A 23,166-nucleotide genomic window follows, 5' to 3' on the forward strand; every position below is an offset into this window, starting at 1 on the left:
TGGGTAGCTGGCGAGTGTCAACCAACCGTGCGTCCTAGTTACCCCTGTGCTTTTCTGACCGGAAGAGGCTTGTGGCCCTACGTAGGCCGGATTTCTGCCTCCCCAACCAGAGCAGTCTCAGGTCCCCCGTGATTGGACTGGAGCAGAAGCTGTGTTCCACTCACCAGCAGTCTCAAAATCCTGTGGCGGGGGTTGTGGGTAGCTGGCAGGTGTCAGCCGACCCTGCGATCTAGCTACCCCGGTGCTGGTCCGGCCGGATGAGGCCTGTGGCCCTACTCAGGCCGGTTTCTGCTTCCCTAACTAATGCAGTCTCAGGTCCCGCGCGCCCATGGTGATGTTTTAATTAATTTTATGGTTGCCAGTATATATGTGTGTGTGTTTGTGTGTGTGTGTGTGTGTGTATATATATATATATATATATATATATATATATATAATATATATATATATATATATATATATATATAATATATATATATATAATATTATTATTCATTTAAATAACTCCGTAGATCCTTGGCTGTCTCTGGAGTTTGTGTACCGGGATGGTTGTCTTTGCAAAAGCCTTAATAGAGCTCGAATTCAAATTCATTCATTCTTTCTTAACTCGCCTGTTCCTCCATTTGCCATTTCATTTCCCTTTCTCCAGGGAACTAAATATGCATCCTGAGAGAGCTTTGTAGATATTGGTCATATGGGGGACCAGTGCAGATTTGTTCGAATTAGAAAATATTCTTTATAAAGTACCGTCATGTGGCTGTAAATATTAACATTAACTAGCAAAGTTATAGTCTCCGTTAGTTTAACACTGAGGTATATGCAGTCTTTGATGTAAATACAGCATTGAGAAATGTGTCTTCATAGTCTTAGTTATTAATGTCACACCTTAGGTTTGAATAAAACATGAAGACAGGATTTCAGCAAGGTACAGCTGAGGAGAAGATATATAGTAGGTTTTATCAACCCTGAGTGTCACCAAAGAAAAACTAATTGTACCATGTAGGCAAGTTTTATAAAATAGTACATCGTGACCAAGAGATGGATTTGGTCACATGCTACAGGCATTTTATAGGCCATTGTAGTTTCCTATGAGGCTTTATCATTTTTCTAAGACATATACCTGCAGCAATGCACGAAGATACCTGGTTTTTGTGATGGTGGTGCAGTTAATTTTTGGCTTTTCAGTTTGAGGGAGAAAGCATTCAGAGATATCTGGTTGGTTCCAAACTGCACCAGGCCATCAGGTGGGGGGAGGGGAATTGAGGATGAGATGGAGGATAGAGGGGCAGGCCAAGAGATAAGCAGGAGCCAAGAAAACACCTACCAAAATCCCTGTCTTCATTGATATGTTAACAGGCAGCCCAGTTAGCCATTCCTCCTGAATTTCTTTGAATCCTTCCAAGGTTTAGCCCAGCATGTGTGAGAGGATAATTTCAAGCCAAGATGCTTTAATAAGTGGGAAGCTTACTGTGGATTAAGACAAAATTAGACAGTACCTTTGGAATAATTATGAATGCTCACTTACCTAAGAAAAATGACTCCCTGCTTCATGAAAAGCAGTCTGCCCATGCACATTCATGGTTTGTTGAGTTCTGCACTGTGGACTTCTTATGGGTGTGGTAAGGCTTAGACCCTGCACTCAGGAGTTTTTTCAGAGATCTCTTGTTGGAGAAGTTCAACAGTTTGGATCCTGCATGTCACAATGGTTTTCTTACATTCTTCCGTGTTCCGCAGTGTTTTTGGGAGAAGGAATCTGTATGTGTGCTAACTGTGTGACTGACTCTCACATCTCTAGGGTAAACTGAAATCCTCAGGGAAAAAGAGACATTCTCATGACATCTTCTCTTTCCTTCATGTTTATCCTTTTGCCTGGTATTGGCTTGTTTCATTTTTTTTCACATGAAAAGTTCCAGGTTCTTTTTGAACGATATTTTCCCATTTTCAGGTCTCCATTTCTCAGCCAAATCTGCATAACTATAAATCAAATCTAAGCCCTAAGATGTAAAGGCCAAGGAGACTCTATTGAAGGATCCAGGTGTGTTAGAGGCTTTGAACAAGGGGGGGGGGGTGGGGGGGTGGGGCTCACCTGCCAGTACCAAGAGGACATGAATTTGATTTTGCCAGATTCTATTTCATTAATGATTCTGGGAAATTTCACTAAGAATATTAGATGTGATGATATGGATTTTGCATGATAGGCAGTGCTGTCAGCTGTCACTTCATGTCAATATTTAATTAATTTTGATGCTGGGAAATTGCTGTTGCCCATTGAAAACAAAGTTTCTTTTACCCAGACTGAAATCATCATCAGTTAATATGTTTGAAAAGGGCCATTTACACATGAAGCAGATGTCAGTCCTGGATTCCCTCCCAGGGCCTGTGACCTTCCTTATTGGATTTTAGCCAGATTCTCAGTTTAGTCTATGTATGTTTTTCCTGAGGGGCTGGCCTCAGCTTGAACAGGAAAGCCTTTTGTTACCCACAGATAGTCTTGCCACTATGATATTAGAGGCCAAACCTTGTCTGGTAGATTGAGATTGTAGCACACAGGATACAAAATCTGGGTATGGCCTTTGATAACTCTGCCTCCTGCCCCAGTTTGCATAGCAGTTTCTGGACACTGAATGCTACCACCAGAGAGTCATCCACAATATTTGTTGACAGAGTGAATGGTCTGATCTGAGTTGTTCTTCAGAAGATGCACTTGCTTTCTGAATCACATCTTCGGTCCAGTCTGCACGATTTTAAGTCCTTGAATTGTGTTCACAGTGATGTAGTTTGTTGAATTTGGCTTGCTGACAGGAGGCTGATATAGCTGTGTCCTGAGAGGCTCTATTAGTGCCTGACAAATACAGAAGTGGGTGCTCACAGTCATCCTTTGGACAGTGTACACGGTCCCCAATGAAAGAGCTAGAGAAAGTACCCAAAGACCTGATGGGGTTTATAGCCCCATAGTAGGAACAACAATAGGAACTAACCAGTATCCCTAGAGCTCCCTGAAACTAAACCACCAACCGAAAACAAAACAAACAAACAAACAAAAAATCAAAAAACAAACGAAAACAAAACATATGGTGGGACTCATGGCTCTAGCTGCATATGTAGGTGATGATGGCCTAGTTGGTCATCAATGGTAGGAGAGGCCCTTGGTCCAGTGAAAGTTACATGCCAGAGTATAGGGGAACACAAGGGCCAGGAAGCAGGAGAGGGTGGGTTGTTTGGCAGGGGGAGGGGGGAGAAGATAGGGGATTTTTGAAGAGGAAACCAGGAAAGGGGTTAACATTTGAAATGTAAATAAAGAAAATATCTAATATAAAATGGAAAAAAGAAAGGATGGAATAATGACTTTCTGCCTTTTCTGGACTGTTTGGTTTAGTTTCAGGTCTATTTCCATTTGTTTTCTGAGGTGTGTTTCTTCTTTTCTTACATTCTAGAAAGCTTTTATTGTCAGTGGTATTAGATTTTCCACAGGATTCTAAAAGTAACTTGTATTCTCCTATTATAATTGTTGTCTGGGAGGCTCACTGCCTCTGTCTATTTACCTTGGCCTAGTCCTGGAAGCCTCTAGCCCCTAAAGAATCCTAGAGTGTTTTCACCCTCAGAAATGTCCTGCTGAATAAGCTCCCCCTTTGTTCATTTCAACTCTTTTTTTTTTTTTTTTTTTGTTTTCGAGACAGGGTTTCTCTATGTAGAGTCCTGGGTGCCCTGCAACTCACTCTGCAGACCAGGCAGGCCTCAAACTCAGAAATATGCTGGGATTAAAGGTATACGCCACCATATGCATTGTTAGACAGGTTGGTATTACAGCACAAGGGTCAGCATCTAGGGAGAACCATTAATGACAGCTTACACCCATCAGCCTACAGAGCCCCTTTTAGCAGTTTGTATGCTAAACCAGCATATCCAAGATCCTTTTAGACACTGAGTGGTCTTCTCAGTTATCAGATCATTCTTTAGGAATGTATAAAACCAAATGATATACTTTTTATATTTTTCTCATATTCTATAGCGTGTTAAGCATTTTATCAGATTGGATTATTTTCTTGGGATAGTTGCAGGTCTTGATTTAAAGAATTATCTTTCTTGTATTTCGAGAAAACTTGCCTTCCTCATATCCTTATTTGATCATTGGAAATATTCTAAGACTTACTTGCTCTTTGGAAGCACTGCTGTACTGTGATACCTTAGTGTGGAAGCTTTGTACATCCTTTTCTGTCTTTTGAGTAGAGTAGAATGATGACAGCTGTCTTCAGTTTGTGTAGGGATAGGCTTAGGATGTTGGCTATTATCCTCATTAGACTCAGTAATGTTCCTTCTGTTCCACATTCTTCAGAGCTTTCATAGTGATCCACTGTGAAATTTTGCTGTAGGTCTTTCATAGATATATTGACATATATCTATCAGTGAGCTTTCTCCCACTGATTATACATAATTTATGCCTTGAGTTGTTTGGTTTGTGCTTGTTGAAACAGTTTTGAGTCTCTGGCATGAAATCAAGTTGAGTTTACTTTCTGAATCTATTAGAGAGAAACTATTTTTTTTTTTTTTTCCGAGACAGGGTTTCTCTGTGTTGCCTTGGCTGTCCTGGAACTCACTCTGTAGACCAGGCTGGCCTCGAACTCAGAAATCCGCCTGCCTCTGCCTCCTGAGTGCTGGGATTAAAGGCGTGCGCCACCACGCCCGGCTAGAGAGAAACTTTTTAAATGTTGCACTGGTGCACCCATACTGTTATTATTTTCTGTGTGCATGTTTTCATGGTCATTTGCTTTTGGATCCAGGTAAGGTCAGCTTTGTGTGATGACTGTACCATATTCCCCTTCTTTCTGTATTCTGCACTGTTTTCTCTGTAAATTTTTTGTGGGATTTTTCAGAAGAAATTTGTGAATTTGGTGCAGCATTTGATTGTTCCTGAGAAAGTGCTAGAAGGAACACTGAGAGCCTGGGTTTCTGCTCTTGATTATTCCCTGGCCTAGTGTTTATTGTTCCTAGGAAATCAATATTTTCCTTTCCAATTCTCATTAATTTTCTATCACTTTCTATGGCACTCGATCATCTGCTTTTTTTTCCCATTGTCAATCTATATTTCTGAGGCTGGGGCATTAAAAGAGATTATTCATATGCCTGTTAAATGCCAAGAGAGATATTTGACATGAGAGAAATATAAGGTCAATGAAATACATAAAAAGCACTTAATATTTGCTGATATCATGGTCATGACAACTTTCTTCAGTAATAGTATCTACATGTTCAAATGAATTCTTATGTTTGTATTTATGCATAAACATATGTATGTATGTGTGCATATATGTGTTTGTATGTGTATTGGAATGTATGCTAGGAGACCATTATCATGCATTCTTTCTTTCACGTGAACCTATCAGAGTGGTGGCCAAAGATGAAATCTGTAACAGCTAGGCTCCGAAGAGTGTCATTGCATTCATATTTATTACTGATTGGCAACCTGAGAACTGCCTGGAACAATGCCTCAATGCAGATACATGGTTGTTCAGACAGATGTTCCAACTTTGATAGTATTTTAACAGATTTGATATAATGAGGGAATTATTCCAAATGCATTACCCTCAAATGACTCATTTTGTGCATGTGTGTATATATATATATATATATATTTGCCCTGGTAGCCACCAGTGAGTTTCTACCATTTCTCCTTCTTGATTTTGTATGTCAATATATTTTATGCAATATGCTCTCAGCATAAAATGTATTCATAGTAACACTATTCATAAAATTGCATATAGAAGTTGTATACAAGTCAAGTGTCATTTTTACACTAAAGACACTTACCTTGAGTTTTTAAATAAAGTTTCTAAAATTTTCTCTGCACCCCATCCCATCCCTCCTCTCCACTCCTCCAAGAGGATGTCCCCACACCTCACCATTCCACCAGGCCTCCCCAATCCCTGGCACTTCTAGTCTCTGGAGGGTTAGGTGCATCTTCTTTCACTGAGGTCAGACCAGGCAGTCATCCACTGTTTATTTGTCATGGTCATCATGTTAGCTGCTGTTTGCTGCCTGGTTGTTGGCCCCTTTTCTGAGAGATCTTGGGGGGGGGGTCCAGTTCAGTTGAGACTGCTGGCATATGGATGGGGCTACCTTCCTCCTCAGCTCCTTCTGACTTTCCCCAATTCAACCACCGGGGTCATTGGTTTCCTTCCATTGGTTGGATGCTAGAATCTGCGTCTGACTCAGCTGCTTGTTGGACCTCTTAGAGGGCAGCCATACCAGGCTCCTGTCTATAAGCATACCACAGTATGAGTAACAGTGTCACTGCCCTTTGCCTCCCCTTGATATGGATCCTAATTTGGGCCTGTCCATGGGCTTCCTTTGTCTCATGTTCTTCTTCAGTTTTGTCCCTGGAGATCCTTCAAACAGGAACAATTCTGGATCAGAGATTTTGTGTATAAGATTGCAACTCCATCACTCCACTTGATGCCTGTCCCTCCACTGGAGGTGGACTCTACAAGTTCCCCCTCTCCACAGTAGACCACTTTATCCAAGATCTCTCCCTTTTAGTCCTGGAAGTCTCTCACCGCCTAGGTCTTTGGAACATGCAAAATGAACCTCCATAGCCTACCTCCTGAGGCTGTCTATTTCCATTTTTTCTACTGGTTCTCAGGGCTTCACTCCTCCCCCGTCCCTCACAATGCCTGATCATGTTTCCCCTTCCCCTCTCTGTCCCTGCTTCCACTCAGTTCTCTCTCCCTTCTTCCCCCATAACTGCTTTCTTCTGTCTCCCAAGTGGGATTGAGACATCCTCACTTGGAACCTTGAGCTTTTCAACCCTCTTTAGTCATTTATGTTTTATTATATACTTTTTTGGCTGATATCCATTTATTGGTGTGTACATACTATCCATGTCCTTTTTGGGTGTGAGTTACCTCACTCAGGATGGAATTTTCTAGTTCAATCCATTTTCCTCCAAAGCTCCTGATGTCGTTGTTCTTTTTTTTTTTTTTCTTTTCATCTCCTCTGTATTTATCTTTTAAAGCAGAATGTGATTGGGCACTGTTATTTCCATTCACAAGCCTTGCTGAGTTACAAGACCTAGGAAACTTAGGGTTTTGTTCTCAGGACTTTGGAAAACAAGCCACTTGGGGAATTCCTGTCAGGTTGTTCTAACTTGTCTTTACTTCTAAGACTAATACATGCAGAATTAACTACAGGAAATGAAAATTTTAAGATGTAATTTAAGCCATCTTAATTTGGTCTACTAAGGAATCCAGCTCAACAGCTAAACACTTCAGACCACAAAGTTAACATGAACAGTAGGTTACATTACGTCTTACAACAAACGTTCCATCAACCTCTTGAGTTAAACCTATAGTATCACAGTATCACATGTAGAAATTTTATCTTCCCCTTAATTTTCATGCCACACAGATGTTTTAAATGTTAACAAAAATAAACAAAAATCATGGAAAATATATTATCAGAAGGAATGAAGGTAAGCAAACATAGTTCTGGTGACGATGTCGTTGTTCTTAATAGATGAATAATACTCCATTGTGTAAATGAACTATATTTCAGTATCGATTCTTCCATTGTGGGGCATCTGGGTTGTTTCCAGATCCTGGCTATCACAAGTAAGGCCACTCTGAACATAATGGAACACAAGCCCCTTGTGGGAAACCACATGTGCAGTTGCAGGCAGGGTGGTGTTGGCTACCGCTAGCCACCATGCATACATAGGCAGTAAAGTTTTTTTGCCATGATGAGGTTTTGAGAATTAACCAATCAGGTGAGAGACAAGTTAACCAATCAGATGAGAGACAAGTTAACCAATCAGATGTAGACATGCAAATGAAGTGGTAAGCATAACCCATGCATAACCAATCAGGGTGTGAGACACGCCTCTCCTAGGGCTATATAAGCAGCACCAGTTCTGGGCTTGGGGTCACTTCGCCTCTGTAATCAAGCTCTCCCAATAAATGTGTGTGGAAGGATCCTGTTGCAGCATCGTTATTGCTGGCCAGTCAGGGCGCACGCAAGAGCCCCTGTGTCATGGTGGGGCATCTTTTGTGTATATGCCCAAGAGTGGTATAGCTGGGTTTTAAGGTATATCTATTTCTAATTTTTCTGAGGAATCTCCAGATTGATTTCCAGAATAGTTGATCAGTTTTCAATTCCTCCAGGAGTGGTCCTCTTTCTCTACATCCTGGCCAGCATGTGCTGTCACCTGAGCTTTTTATATTAGCCATTTTGATTGGTGGAAGGTGGAATCTCAGTGTTGCTTTGATGTATATGTTTCTGATCACTAAACACTTTAAACATTTCTTTTGAAGTTTCTCAACCTTCCACAGTTGCTTCATTGTGAATTGTCTGTATAGGTATCTACCCCATTTTTTGATTGGGATGTTTGGTTTCTTGGTGGTTAGCTTCTTGCATCCTTTATATATATTGGATATTAGCCTTCTATCAAGTGTGGGGATAGAGAAGTTTTTTTTTTTTCCCCCCCCAATCTGTAGGTTGCCACTTTGTCCTATTTGCTATGTCCTTTGCCTGACAAAAGCTTTCTAGTTTCATGAGGTCCCATTTGTCAATTTGTGAACTTAGAGCCTGAGCCATTTGAGTTCTTTTTAGGACATTTCCCCCTGTGAAAGTCAGTTTGGGGCTGTTTCCCACTTTATCTTCTGTTTCCTTGATTGTATCTTGTTTTATGTTGAGTTCCTTGATCCACTTGAACTTGAGCATTGTGCAAGGTGACAAATGTGGATCTATTTTCATTTTTCTACATACAGACTGCCAGTTAGACCAGCACTGGTGATTGAAGATGTTTTCTTTTTTCCATTATATATTTTTGGCTTCTTTGTCAAAGATCAATTGTCTGTAAGTGTGTGGTTTAATTTCTGGGCCTTCAGTTCTATTCCATTGATCAATCTGTCTGTCTCTATTCCAATACCATGCAGTTTTTATCACTATTGCTCTGTAGTAACACTTGAGGTCAGGGATGGTGATTCCTTGTCGAGAATAGTTTTAGCTATTCAGGGTTTTTTGCTTTTCTAGATGAATTTGAGAATTTTTCTACAACTTTGAACAATTGTGTTGGAATTTGGATGGAGATTTCATTAAATCTGTAGATGGCTTTTGGTAGGATGGCCATTTTTACTATGCTAGTTGTACCAGTCCTTCACCATGGGATATCTCTCCATTTTCTCCATTTTTTGTAACTTTTATAAAAAGAAATGAAGTACACTGATTTTTAAACATAGCAGCTCCTATGTAGTTTGCTTGTGTGTGCTTTCTGGTTGCTAAATCTAGATATAGAGGCTAGTTTTAAGTGAGAAATTAGCTTTCTGTTTTTCAGCTCCTTCACAGACTAAGTTTGGCTGTCTTGGAAATATCTTTGTGGGTAGATCTTATACACATAAGTGTGTATTGCTCTGTCTCCTGGATCCTGGAGTTGAAGATGTGTCCCATGATACCTGGACCTAACGTTTTCTTCACTAGAACTTGATCTGTTCCAGGCTGTTCTTGGACTTTGAAACCTGCCTGCATTTTCAAACTCAAACCAGAAACTTAACTGGGTGAAATTTTGTCTGAGATCATCACTCTTTCACTTCCTGGTACTCCTTTATTCCTCACACCATGAGCCTTGTTCTTTTAAACCATCCCTTTCCGTTTACTGACTCATTTGTGTAGCTACCTCTGTAATTTTAGGTACTTGGACCTCTTATACAAATCATATTGCATGCTTATAGTTTGCATAGTTGAGAATTTTTGTGCAGTGGGTGCGGGGAATTAAAGGGGATCCCACGTCCCACCAGAGCTCCAGTGCTGTGGGCAAGTGGACAGCAATCTCCTTGAGGCCCAGGTGGGTGTCTCGCTGTGGGAAGCTATGGATCTCCAGTCCACAGGGGTAGAGAGGGAGCAGTTTGTGGTCTCTGGGCCTCACAGAGGCCACAGACCACAGGTTCTCAGTCATGGACATCCCAGATGTCACTGTATGTTGTGGAAGAGCTGAGAACAAAGTGAGGGCCCTGGGAGCAACTAGGTCAGTCCTGGAGCTGAAGGGAGAAGGGAGCAGGGGGATAAGGCACTCTGTGGCTCCCAGGATGTGAGAGTCTTTGGTCTACTCTGGTGACTAGAAATGCTGAGAGTCTTTGGTGCTGGAGGTGACATGTGGCTCTTTAGGGTCAGGTTTATTCCATCATTGAAGAACAGCGGGCTTTGATGAGTGGAGAGATAGTTCCTGGTTTTAAGGTGTTTATTGTAGAAAGTCAGAGAGAGGGAGAGGCATAGGGAAGTAGAAGCCAGCCATGGCCATGTGGAGAGAGGGAGGAAAGGATAGGGAGGAGGAGAGCTAGAGATGAGAATAAGAGATTTAAGAGCTTAAGAGAGAGAGGAGGGGCCAAACATCCCCTTTTATAGTGGGCTGGGTTACCTAGCCCTTGCAGCATTACTGCAGGGAGGAGCTGGTAACTGTGAGGTTGGAGTCTAGCCAGAATGCCAGGAGCTTGGGACATTGTCAACGTGACAGATAGTCACATGATTATTTAGTTGTGGGGCTCTGTTCTGTCCCTTGTAGAGTTGTAGCTCACTGTTCTGTCCCTTGTAGTGTTTTCTACTGGGTCTCCAAAGTAAGCTTTGCTCAACTAAAACAAAGGCTGCCTTTCACAGTCCCACAGAGAAATCCTCTAAAGAATGGTTCTTACATTAAATTATATATTCTTCAACTCATGTTTTCATAGTTCTTTCCCACAGCCTTAAAGTCTGTCCTGAAGGTCATAACATTACCATTTTCCTGAGGAATATCTGACACATTGTTGCTTCATGGAATCTTACTGTTTCTGGTCATGTAGACATAAACCTTGGCAGGGAGAACATTCCACTTAGGAGTAACTTGTAATACAGTGTCTATGTTACCATTTGAGCAAGCCTTATGCCTACAGCAGCCATCAGCGCTGGATAAGTCACATATAGTATTGACCCTGCTCCCTTCTATTGCTATCCCAGACCTGGAAGACAGACTTTTTTCTTTAAAGTTTTATTTAACTATAGGCATGTTATTCTCTATGTTTTTATTTTCACTGAATGCCTATATGAAACCAATGGAACCATGAAGTAATCACAAAATGCATCACACAAGATTCAGGTAAAAATCATACCTTATTTTGTGTGTAGAAAGAAAGAATTAGTCTGTGTTTCTTTTCATGAACAGCAAGTGCCCTTTACCCCTGAGTCATTTCTCTAGCCCAGAGGTTTACATTTCTGCTACAGTTTCATGATAGAGTCTGAATATAACCCTGAGTTCTATTTTTGGAAAAATAAAGGAAGAATCATAAATGATAGTAATCTTTGCCACCCATAATCATGGTAGATGAATGAACACAAATAATAAAGATAAGAATAGTAATGAAGTTAAAGAATCATAAAAGCATTTGGTCCTTGCAGTCTATAATCATGTTAGATGAGTGATCTCAAATAATAAAGCAAAGAATATTGCTGAAGTCAAAAGATTCAGACTTTAAGTTGGACAGTAATAGATTTATGTGCAGTAATGTATCCACAATTAATGAAGAATTACTATAATTCTTATGCAACTTAAAACATTCCTTTCCATTGTAAAAAATTATTTTACTTTTTCATTTTGTTGTTACATGTAACATTTATTTAATCGGGTTCTCTTAACTATTCTGAAGGGAAACCACTGTGGAATTTATGAAATTATTATCTGTATTGGTTTTGTCATGAATAAGAAAATGGTACATGACAATAAGGCTACCTAATGCTAATTTTTTGTTTCACTAAATATTCTCAAACTAAATCTATAGTACATATTTTAATTCTTCATGAAAAGATTTTCTTTTAAGTTATTCTTGTGTTTTACATTCCATACTCTATTTTCTTGTTCTAGAAAGGATGCAGCATTGTATATAGTCCTTAGGATCTCAAGTGAGCATTTTAGACTAAAGTCTGGCTGTTGACAACTGCATACAGGATAGGAACAGGGTCTCCATTTGAGCAAAGCTGACAGGTTTTAGAATTTGTTAGCACAGTTTCACTTGCCATCAGTTACCATCTGAGATGTGATACTGGGATCAACAAAGTATTCTTAAAGATACATTCCTGCATCCAGACCGCAAATGTATACTTTATTATGTCTCAATATTTGTTGACTGTAATATGATGTTTATTTCATTTCAGATTGAGGATTCCTTAGAATTTTATATCTCTTGGTTCACTGTCCACAGCCTGCATTATCATAATTATTTCCTTAGTCAATTGCAGGAGTTCTGTTTTCTATCATTCAGTTTGTTCCTGTCCTCTTTGAGTTCCTGTGCTTGTTTCCTCTTTATGTACTTTGACCTCATTGAATGGTGTTTGAATTGTATTTTGAGTTCTGTCTCTTGAGTTTGTTTCATAATTCATTTTGCCATGATGAGCATTGGTATCACATTAGTGATTTGGGGTAGGGAAATTCTATCAACATTATCAAATTGCTTGAGTTCCAGCCTGTATTTTTTTATTCTGTGTGGCATTTGGTTAGGTGGATTTCCATGAGATGTTATGCTTAAGCTTTGATAATCTAGGATGGAGGGTAGTTTGCAGCTTCCTACTAGATTCATCTAAGTTCTGGGCAGGTAGCACTCAAGTGGTGTGGTCTAGAACAGATCCAGAGCATCCTGACAGCTATGTGTATGTCTTCGTTGTACTAATTTGAAGGTTTGGTCAGTATGTGAAGTGTAAATTTGGTTAGGGAAATTTCCTATCTTGTGTAGAGTTAGAGATGAAGCATCCCCTCAAGCACAGACACTTTAGGTTGGGCTGTGGAGTCCCCATCCTCTCAAAGGCTTGAGGGAGTTAAAAAGAACCTCTCTGGAGAACCTCCAGTACCCTCATGATCTGCTTCTGCTTCCAGAGTGCACAGATTAAAGCCCTGGGTCTCTATGTCCAGCTTTTGTATTCATCACCAGGATTCCTTATCAAACCATATGCATATGTGTAGGCTGTGTGTGAATTAATTTCATTTTAGGTAGATTACAATGAGATTCTGAAAGTATAAAGAACATTTCAAGGAAGCTATCTTTTTTTTTCCTTCATGTGTGTTCTTTCAGAAGTTATTAGGCTCCTTTCCTTATTCCATAATTAATTCAGAAACTGAGTAAAGTACAGTATTGTCACCATGAACTTAAAGTTTCTCTATGCTCTTGAGTTTTGAGTGATCTTTGATTAGAAAGGTGTCTTGCTTTATCCAAGGTAAAATGGTACCTAGATATCAGTCTTAGCTGCATCACTAGCAAGGCTGGCTGGGACCATCTGCCACTTAGGCAGAGCCACCTGCTGTGCTGCTTCTCATCACTCTCCATTGACTACCTGCTACCTGCCTGAGGCTGAACAGGTTCTCTGAGATCTCCCAGAGTTAGCTACAAACTGTGATTTTCAAGGGTTCCTACTAAAAGGCTGATCTGACAACTTCAAAGGAACTTTGCATGGCTGGGAATGGGCCTCCCCTCTTCTTTATAAAGCATGTGTGCAGACATTAAAGTTGAATCTTGATCAGAATACTGTCTTGACTCCATTATTTCTCTCCCCGCCTAGATTCCCTCTTCTCTTCCAGTTCCAAGATGCCTTCCTTTAGCTGTATTATTGCTCTAGCTAGAACTTTACATAGCATATTGAAGAGATATGGGAAAAGTGGGCAGCCTTGTCCCAAATTTTAGTGGAAATGCTTTAATTTTCTTTATGTCTAATTTGGTACAAGACTTAGAAAAAGGGGTGTTGCATTTTGTCAAACATAATTTTGGCATAAAGTGAGATACTTATGTGAGGTTTTACTTTCCGTGTTTTAAATGGTGTATTATTGTTTTGGCTATTCCTGGCTGTCAACTTGACTACATATAAAATGACTACAATCCAGAAATAGAGGGAATACCCATGATCCAGATCTGAGTCTGTAAGGCACAGGCATCTGACCTGGAACTTGGCATGGAATGACACATGCTTTTGATCTAGGTCTTGAGGCATGGTGGCCATGAGAAGCTTAGGTGTCAGGAGCCATCAAAGGACAAGTTAATATGTCCTACTATCAGAGGACAAACTGGTGATTTTCCTGAGATTACTTCACTTTAGGCTAGCAAAATTATGAAAGAGCTTCAGTAGGCAAGGTACTGGAGAAAATCACTTTAGGAAAGATTTCTGCTCTTAATGTGCTTTTCCTGTCACTATTAAACATATATAAAAACCACTAGGAATCAGTTCACAAGGTTGAGCAGATCTCTGCAGAACTACAAGATGAACTAACTTGTAGTGATACACTAAAGATATGTAGATGGTTTCTTTATCCTATACAACAATGATCCAAAAGAATTCCTAAGTTGATGTTAATTACTAAGCTCTTTTAATAATAAAATTAATACCGTTCTGATAGTCAGAACTGCAGTGAAAACTCTGCTATCCTTTAGTCTCACTTCGGAGATAGAAACCAGACATTCTTCAGCTCAGAGGTTGTAAAAGCATTAGTTAAAGGTCATAAAAAGGGAATGACTGATTTATTATAGGTATAAGAATAGAAGAAATAAGATTGGCTAGATTGATATTTGCAAAACTTTACTAATAACTTACTATTTTTAACCCTCTGTGAACCTGTGGACCTGTGATAGGTGAGGAATGTATAACCATGTAATTACTCTTAATGAATATGCATGTTAACATTCAGTGTTTGAAACTTCTTATTCGATTTATGATTTGAATTTATGTGTAAACTTGTGATCATTTTTTACCATGTGGTCATGTATTCTGGAAGATGTATAAGGGCTGAGGATAAAGTGAGGAGCACACATTTCCCTTGTTCAGCTCAAGATCATAAGGCTTTCCCCCCTTTTCTTAGAGAGCTTTCATAGAAAATATTTACAAATTAGAAATAAACATTAAAATCACTTTTCAAAGTGTCCCCTTTCTTTCCTCCAAATCAAGCAGCAGGCTGTAAGTTTGTGCGCTGCAATTCATGGGAGAAAGCACAGAGGCTGAGTTACTTACTATCCTGCTGTTAGGCTACAGGTGGTAATTGCCTAAGCCAGTAGTTTTTTTACTCTTAGAATAAAAAAAAAAATTATGCCTTTTTAGAAATTATCATCAGGATTCAGTATAGTTAGAAAGTTAGAGTTTCTGGGAGCCATCATTCTTTGAAGTCACAGCTGAATTCTCTGGTCTGTGTCTCATTTCAAACACTCCAGACTGGGAGCCTCCCAAGAGGCCCTCATATCCAAATGACCAGAGCAGACCTTTGGGTCCCTACCTGTGGTGTGGCCCATCGCACAGGCTCAGGTTGTGGGACAGCTTTTCCTAGCCTCAGCTGATCCGTGTGTCCTTCTCCAAGGCTCGGATTTATATAAGAAAGCATACAGATGCTCAATTTCTTTCACAAAATCATCATGTAACTCGAGGTATCCAGACATGTAAAAGAGAAAATGATTCAGCGTAAGGTCCAGACTAAGGAAGGAGTTCTCTGTAATACTTGTGTAGCCTGAAGGAAGCCATGAGTTCAATCTGCTGCACTCATAAAACCCTGTGTGTCAGCAGAAGGCTATAACCTAGCACTTAGGGAAGTGAGGCAGCAGGATCAGAAGTTAACCTCAGTGAGACGCTGAGTCTAAATTCAACCATAGCTGCTTAAGAAATCCTATCAAAAATGGAACTAGGCAGGCATGGTGATATACAACTTTATCCAGTTCTGGGGAGCTAGAGAAAGGTAGATCTCTGTGAATTCAAGATCAACCTGGTTTACATAGGGAGTTCCAGACAAGACTCCACAGTGAGACTCTGTCTCTAAATTGAAAAAAAAAAAAAAAAAAAAAAAAAAAAGAATAAATAAGCCAAGTTATGTCACATAGCTTCAATCTCAGTTCTGAGGCAGAAGAGGGAGGTTGTCTTAGAACTTTCTGTGCAGACAAGACTTGCCTTGAATTTACAGACATCCCCTCTCTAATTCCATTCTGATTTATAAGAATGCAACACTCTGCCTAGCTTACTCTCTTAGCTCTTTAGGCCTCTAGGATGCTAAAAAGGTTCTTAACTCTGGGGATGCTGAACCCACAAGATAGGAGTTCCCAGTCTTACAATGGAAAACTGGAAAACCATTCTAATCTAGCTTGTGAGAAAACACTCCAGAGTGTCATCTACCCAACAAGAGGATGCCTTCCTGTGCCAGGTAGTACACAGATAGTAATGCATTAATAGGTTTCATCACTTTTCATGAACACTCAATGATATTTTTTACCTTATTGAGCAGACATTATATCCATGACAACCATCACAGTAAAGGCTGATCACTCCTTATCTGAAAATTCAGATTCCAATACATCCTCAAATTTAAAATTCTTACATTACCACAGTGATACCATCAGCAAGAAAAGTCTGTGGTCTTATGTGATCTCAGTTTTTATTGTCACCTTAACTAAATTTAGAGTCACCTAGGGAACATGATTCTAGACATGTCTATGAGCACATTTCCTCAGAACTTCAGCTGAGAATGGAATACACAACCTGGATGTGTGCAGCACCAAATAGTGGACTGTGGACCTGGGCCACGTAACAAGTGGAAAGTAAGCTGAGCACCACCGTGCATCTCTCCTGCTGCTGTAGTGCAGACACCATGTGACCATTCACATTCATGCCGTACTTTCCTTAAGTCAGGCTTGTATTTCTCTGGATCCAAGAGCCTGTCCTCTTAAAGAAATCCTTGTTTAAGTTGTTTTTGTCAGGACTCTATTCTGTCTGTCTGCTGTCTGTCTGTATGTTATTTATCTATCATTCTAGTTGAATGAGAATATGGGCATGAGATTGGAGGTCAGAGAATAACTTTCAGGATGTGCCCCTATGCTTCCACTGAGAGGGTCCGTGCAATAGAACTCAGGTCACCAGGATTGTGCAGCAAGCACTTTTAGCTGAAGAGCCATTTTATTGGCTCTTGTGTTAGGCTCTCTACCCCATGTATGCATGTGTACAAACACATAAGAATCATGTGTTTGAATTTGTTCCTCATGCAAAGATGTCTCATTATATATGTAAATGTTTGAAAATACTAAACACTAAAGTAGATCTAGTCTCAAGCAGTTCAGACCAGCGACAGTGGTCCTGAAGTAGCTTCCATTGGTCTATGTATGCTATGCCACAACACCAAAAAGTGCAATGATTACCCAACAGAAATCTTAACTGCTCCTAGTTCTGTAGGCTGATGTCCACTGTCAGGCACTGTTGGTCTGGCTTCTGAAGGTCTCTTCCTTCTCTTCTAGATAGCCACCCTCTCACAATTGCTGTCTGCTTGTACTTTGATGGAGTTCCCTATTTAGAAGAACAGCAATGATACTGGAGTAGGGCCAGACTTTTATCTGCTTATCTTCCTAAAAGTCTTGGCCTCCAGACACAGCCATGTGCTGTGGAGTTTAGACCTGGACACACAGGTTGGAGGTAATGGGGGTTATATACAGTTCAAGCTGTGCTGCTCTCTCTTCTCTGCAGGGTGTGGTTCTGATGCGTTGTTTGGGAATCTGCTTGTAAGCACAGTTCCTGTTACCTAGTTAGTTTTTAATCAATCAATGAGGATGCTAACTGCTAATGGCTAAGAAGAGGTGGGAATTCTAGGTTTCCATAGGCAGGCTAAGAGATGCAAGAGGAGGAAAGCAGATTCACCATGCTTTAAAGTGAACAACCAGCCATGAGATGTTACACTTGATCTTAGCCAAAAGGCCGAGAAGCGACACCAATTCTGGCTTGATTCCTCATTGTTAATTCTGGACAGAGAGCACAGGTCAGGCCCCAGCAAGGATATCAAGAAGACAAACCCTTTAGACACTCCAGGAATAAAATCTGCAGCACCCAGTGTGGCTGTGGCCATAGACAGTTGAAGTGAATTACGGCTCTTCAGTTAGTGGCCCTCTTGTAATTCTAAACAGTGACTGTAATATCCACTTCACCTCTCACTGGCATTGACATAGATGATGAAAGCCAGCTCCAGATATCACACAAATATACTCAAAGTCACAATCTGAAACCACTCTGAGGTCTCTCTGTTTAGGCTGAAATGCTCAGAGCAAGATAACAGCCAGGCAGATGAGGACATTAGATGATTGACCTAAAATGTGAATTCCTAGAACATCACAGTATCCCAGATCACTTGTTGCAGAAGACGTACATGATGTTGCAGTCCATGCTACATAATGAACTCGGAATACACACGAAGCAAACCTTCAAAGAAAACATATAGAAATAATCTAGTGATGTGGCACACAGCACAACTTTAATCCCAGCACTTGAGAGGGTAAGGCAGGAGGATCTGGATGTCAAGTTCAACAGTGGCTTCTACAAATAAAAGAATAGAAAATAAAATAAATGAAATGAAATAAATGTTGGTTCAACAAAATATCAACTAACCTGTCCTACAATGGAATATTATCCAGCTTCCAAATATGCAAGAAGTTGTGAGTAAATAATGTGTATTCCAGTCTTATTGTTATCTAGTCTCCCTCCCTGCCTCTATGTTTAATAAACTTATTTTCTTTTAGGAAATATAATTATTAAGGAAATTCTCACACATTATACTATGGATGAAAGTTATTGACAGTATATCCAGTGAACTAAGCCTATGAATGAAGTATAGATGTGGCTAGACAGTGCTGGATTTTGCATAACCTGGATTGTGAATGATTGTGAGCCACCACCTTGGTACTTTGAACAGAATTCTGGCCCTGGAGAAGAAGTTAGCACTCTTCCCACATCAGCACCTCTCTAAACCCAAGTCAGAAGAAAATGCTTCTTAAGTAAGAGGTGTAATACTGAATAGCGACACGTACTTGGAATTTGAAGGCCATAGCGAGGCTGCCTGCCATGTGCTTGCCTGCCACAGCGTGGAGAATCCAAGGGAGGTCTGAGAAGATGAGCAGAGCAGAGATCTAGGAAGTCACATAGAAAACTCAAAATGATACATCAGTAGGTGAAGTTTCGAAAGCGCTGATCAGTCAGAAACTTGTGGTGTGAGGTCAGGATGAGACCATGACCAGAGTACAGGGCAGGGTGTGGGTTGAACAGTGCAGCTCAGAGTCTGAGAGGATTCAGGGAAAGGTAGGACATATTTTTATAGGATTCATCCTTGATGCTAATAAGTGAGAGGAAGCATGGACAGCAAGAGAGAAGTTGTAAATTTTATAATTGTACTAAGGAAATTTTAGATGTAAAAAATGTAGAAATTAGATGTAAAAACTGTAGATGTAGAAATTTTAGATGTAAAAAGGGGCAAATTCAAGGCATAGCTTGACTTATTAGGTTCATGAGGCTCCCATTTACAAAGATAGGAAGAGGGGCTACACTGAGGATGGGGGTTACAAATGAGGACCTAGGCTATTGGTGTATGATTAAGACACTTTCAATATTCCATTTTACTTATTTATCTTGGTGACTAATTTTTTTGTATATTTTATTTATATTTCAAATGTTATCCCCTTTCCCGGTTCCCCTCCAGAAACCCCCTATCACTTCCCTCCTGCTTCTATGAGCGTGCTCCCACATGCCCCCACCTACTCCTGTCTCCCTTCTCTGGCATTAATGTACACTGGGCCATCAAGTCTACACAGGACCTAGGACCTCTCCTCCCAGCCATGCCCAACATGACCATCCTCTGTTACATATGTAGCTGGGGACATGGGTTGCTCCATTTGTACTCTTTGGTTGGTGATTTAGTCCTTGGGAGCTCTGGTGTGTCTGGTTGTTTGATATTTTTGTTCTCCCTATAGGGTTGCAAACCTTTTCAGCTCCTTCAGTCCTTTCTCTAACTTCTCCCATATGGACCCTGTGCTCAGTCCATTGGTTGGCTGCAAGCATCTGCCTTTGTACTTTTTAGGCACTGGCAGAGCCTCTCAGGAGACATCTATATCAGGCTCCTGTCAGCAAGCACTAATTGTCATCCACAATAGTGTCTGGGATTGGTGTTTGTATATGGGATGAATCCCCAGGCAGAGCAGTCTCTGGATGGCCTTCAGCATCTGCTCCACACTTTGTTTCCATATTTCCCTTAGACAGGAGAGTGGGGTAAAACAAATTTAATCTTTGGGGTTGTGAGGTCTGATCCTAAGAGGGCTTACATATCACATGTAATTAATTGGAAGACATATGTGATAAAATGAACTCTAGTGTGAGTTTTCACTGTAGTTCATATAATTCTTGGGTTTCTTTGTTGTGCTTTTATTGTCATTTTAGATAGGGTCTCACTAAGAAGTATGTCTGGACAGACACTTGTTATATAGACCGGGCTGGTCTTCAACTAAGAGTCATCTACCTACATGTGCTACTAGTAGTGCTGGGACCAAACACAAGTGTACCCACCACAGGTTTCCATCTTATTTTACATAGGTCTCCCTAAATATTCTGTGCTAGCTAGGAAATGAAGACCCCCATGACTCAGCCGAGATACCAAGTGTGAGTGGCCGCCTACTCTGTACCTTTAATTTTATTTTTTTTTTTAAACAGGATCTTATTAGGTTTGCCTTATCAAGGGTTGTTGGTGGAGTAATGTGCTACCAACCACTCTCAAACAGAGTAGATGAGATGAGTGGCCTGTTCTCCCATTCTGTTCTCAGTGTTGTTCTTGAAGCCCAGGTGAAGAGGAATGTTAATTTATACAAAGGCCTGAGGAGAGATGACTCAATCACTTAGAGCTGTGGATATTTTTGTAGAGAACCTGTGTTTGATGACCAATACCTATAAGGCATCCAATGCTGTATTATGACAGAGCAAGCAAGACAATGCCTTCAGTCCTCCATCTTGTGTTGTTGCTAAGGCCATTTCAGGTTTAATTTGAATTTGATCTTCTTGATGAATCCTATGGAAATTACTAAACTTCATTTCTAGAAACCCAAGTTCAAGATATCCTAGATGACTTATCTCAGCCTGTTTGTGCTGGAATCCCCTCTGGCTAACTGCTTATCTTAGATTGTATCAGACACTACTTGCTTCTGTGAGGCTCCCACTTCAGCTGCCTCTTGTGAAAATCTGGTGCTCAGGAAACTCAGTGCCCTTGCTAGCTTAGCCCCCTTACCTAGGATAATGTTTAAGAAGCAATTATTGTGTACAGTTGTCTCCCTATAGAGGTCTGTATGGTTTTTTCAATTTTTTATTAGATGTTTTCTTCATTTACATCTCAAATGCTATCCTGAAAGTCCCCTATACTCTCCTCCAATCCTGCTCCCCTACCCACCCACTTCCAGTTTTTGGCCCTGGCGTTCCCCTGTACTGGGGCATATAAAGTTTGGAAGACCAAATTGGCCATCATTGGGAAGAGAGGTCTGTATGTTAACCCTGATATTTGCTATAATAATCTACCTCTACCATTTTGGACCTATTTTAATCCAAGCATGCATTAAATATTAAATACTGATCAAGATGTGGACCGATGTTAGGAAAATCTCTCCAATTTTCAAGGAAGAATGGACTCAGTCTCATGTTATAGCCGTTTTTTTGTTTTGTTTTGTTTTAAGTGTTAAAATCAATTAGGCGACCACATGTTCACAGGAGCCTATTTTATTCCTAAAGGACTACACTTCCCAGCATTTGAAGAACTTATGTGCTTCCTGGGCTGAGGAGGCTTCCAGATTAATTTTGAGTATTACAGATGCAAACTATGTATCTTGATTTCAGGTGGAAGAAGGGGAAGTGCAAACTTGGTGTTCTGAGACTCCCTTAGGTAAGCTTGCAGACTGCTAGATGGTGAGTACAGGGTCATTGCCCACATCTGGGTGGAGCCGGCTGCTAAGTCTCTGGAGCTGGTGTGGTGTGGATCTGGGTGGTAAGGAGTAGACCGATCTGGCACCCTGTGCAGTCTTATTTAGTTGTACTTATTCCCAGGACCAGACAACCCCGATTTACAACAAGCCAGTAGGCCAATCCCCATTGATAGTTTCTGTGTACTCTGCTGGTGAAATGAACCAATTCAAGAAAGATTAGATTATATTAAGTGCCAGTTCATTTGGAAGCTGCTCTTGCATGAGTTCACTGGCCCCAAGCACCGAGTTAAAGGAAGTCCCAAGGTGTGAGGGGGCACAGAAAGGGGGAAGAGAAAGAGAAGAATCAGGCATGTACAGAGAGAGAAGGGAGAAAGAGGGCAAGAGAGAGAGACTCACAGAGACACAAAGAGAGACAAAGATGGAGAGACTGACAGAGAAGATTTATTCAATCAGTGTGCAGAGGAATATTAAGCCAGAACAGCAGATATGGCCAGCCTGCAAGAGTTCAGGAAGAATTAGAAAAGGTGATATTCTAAGCCTACATAAAATTGTACAGAGACTGGAAACGTCCATGATTATGCTAGGTAAACAGACTGTGGCCATATGCTTCAGAGAAGACAAATACCTCAGGTTAATAAAATTACGTAGACAGAGCTCCTTCTCTAAAGCAATGAATATGCTTGGGAAAGGTGGTTATGGTCTGGAGCCAGGACCTTCGGGGAAAGGTTGTGTCCAATCTTGAGAAGCCAACTCTTGCCACCACGTGGGGCTGTGGTTATTAGTCCCAAGTCCACTGTTGGCTTGTTCCGTAATGTTCCTGACATATCCTGTGTTCCCTGCGAACAGCATGGTTTTGATAGACCCTCCGGAGTTTGTTCCATTGTATGACAGTTTCGCTGACTTCACAGAAGTGTCCCCTCTCTTTACCTGTTTCCTCTGTAAGTAGTATACAAGATGCTATTCTTATGAAGCTTACTGCATGATATGTAGCTTGTGCAAGACTCATGTTGCAAGATAATCTGATCATGCTCTGAACTCTGTGTGTAACAAGATTAAATAAACCATGGGTCAAGAAGTGCCAGAAGCAACCAGCTGACAAGAAGAGAACCTAGGATTATTAAGTAAAAGTCACAGAGAGTAAAAGGGAATTGGGAGCAAAGACAGAGAGATGCACAGGAAGCAGCATTTAGGTACATTCAGTTTGGAGGATGTCATTTGAGAAGGTGTGGCAGAAAGAGATTCCTTCTGGGATTTCACATGAAGAGAAAGGTGATCAGGTACTTTCTCTGCCTCTCTGCGCTACCCGGCTTCCACCCAGCATCTGGCTCCTGACACTTCCTTGACCAAATCGAATGATTTACAATTTATTAAAAACAACAGACATCTCAACTGCAGCTTTTATATTTTCCATCTTCGACTTTTGCTAATTTTCTCA

The 23,166-nt window shown here is 40.6% G+C and overlaps 2 protein-coding genes across 2 annotated transcripts in view; one reads left to right on the forward strand and one right to left on the reverse strand.

Annotated features, from left to right (window-relative positions):
* LOC147004104 (uncharacterized) overlaps window positions 1–23,166 on the reverse strand; it is a 522,844-nt gene that overhangs the window by 187,070 nt on the left and 312,608 nt on the right. The window lies entirely within an intron of this gene.
* Window positions 1–23,166, forward strand: part of LOC147004110 (uncharacterized) — a 76,371-nt gene that overhangs the window by 23,633 nt on the left and 29,572 nt on the right. The window contains exon 3 of the mRNA XM_085838623.1: window positions 21,646–21,691. The gene's annotated coding sequence lies outside the window, so the exon portion shown is untranslated. The remainder of the gene's footprint in view (window positions 1–21,645; window positions 21,692–23,166) is intronic.

The sequence above is a fragment of the Mus caroli genome, unplaced genomic scaffold (assembly GCF_978045245.1).
Source record: "Mus caroli unplaced genomic scaffold, Mus_caroli_1 scaffold_6, whole genome shotgun sequence".
Classification (NCBI taxonomy): domain Eukaryota; kingdom Metazoa; phylum Chordata; class Mammalia; order Rodentia; family Muridae; genus Mus; species Mus caroli.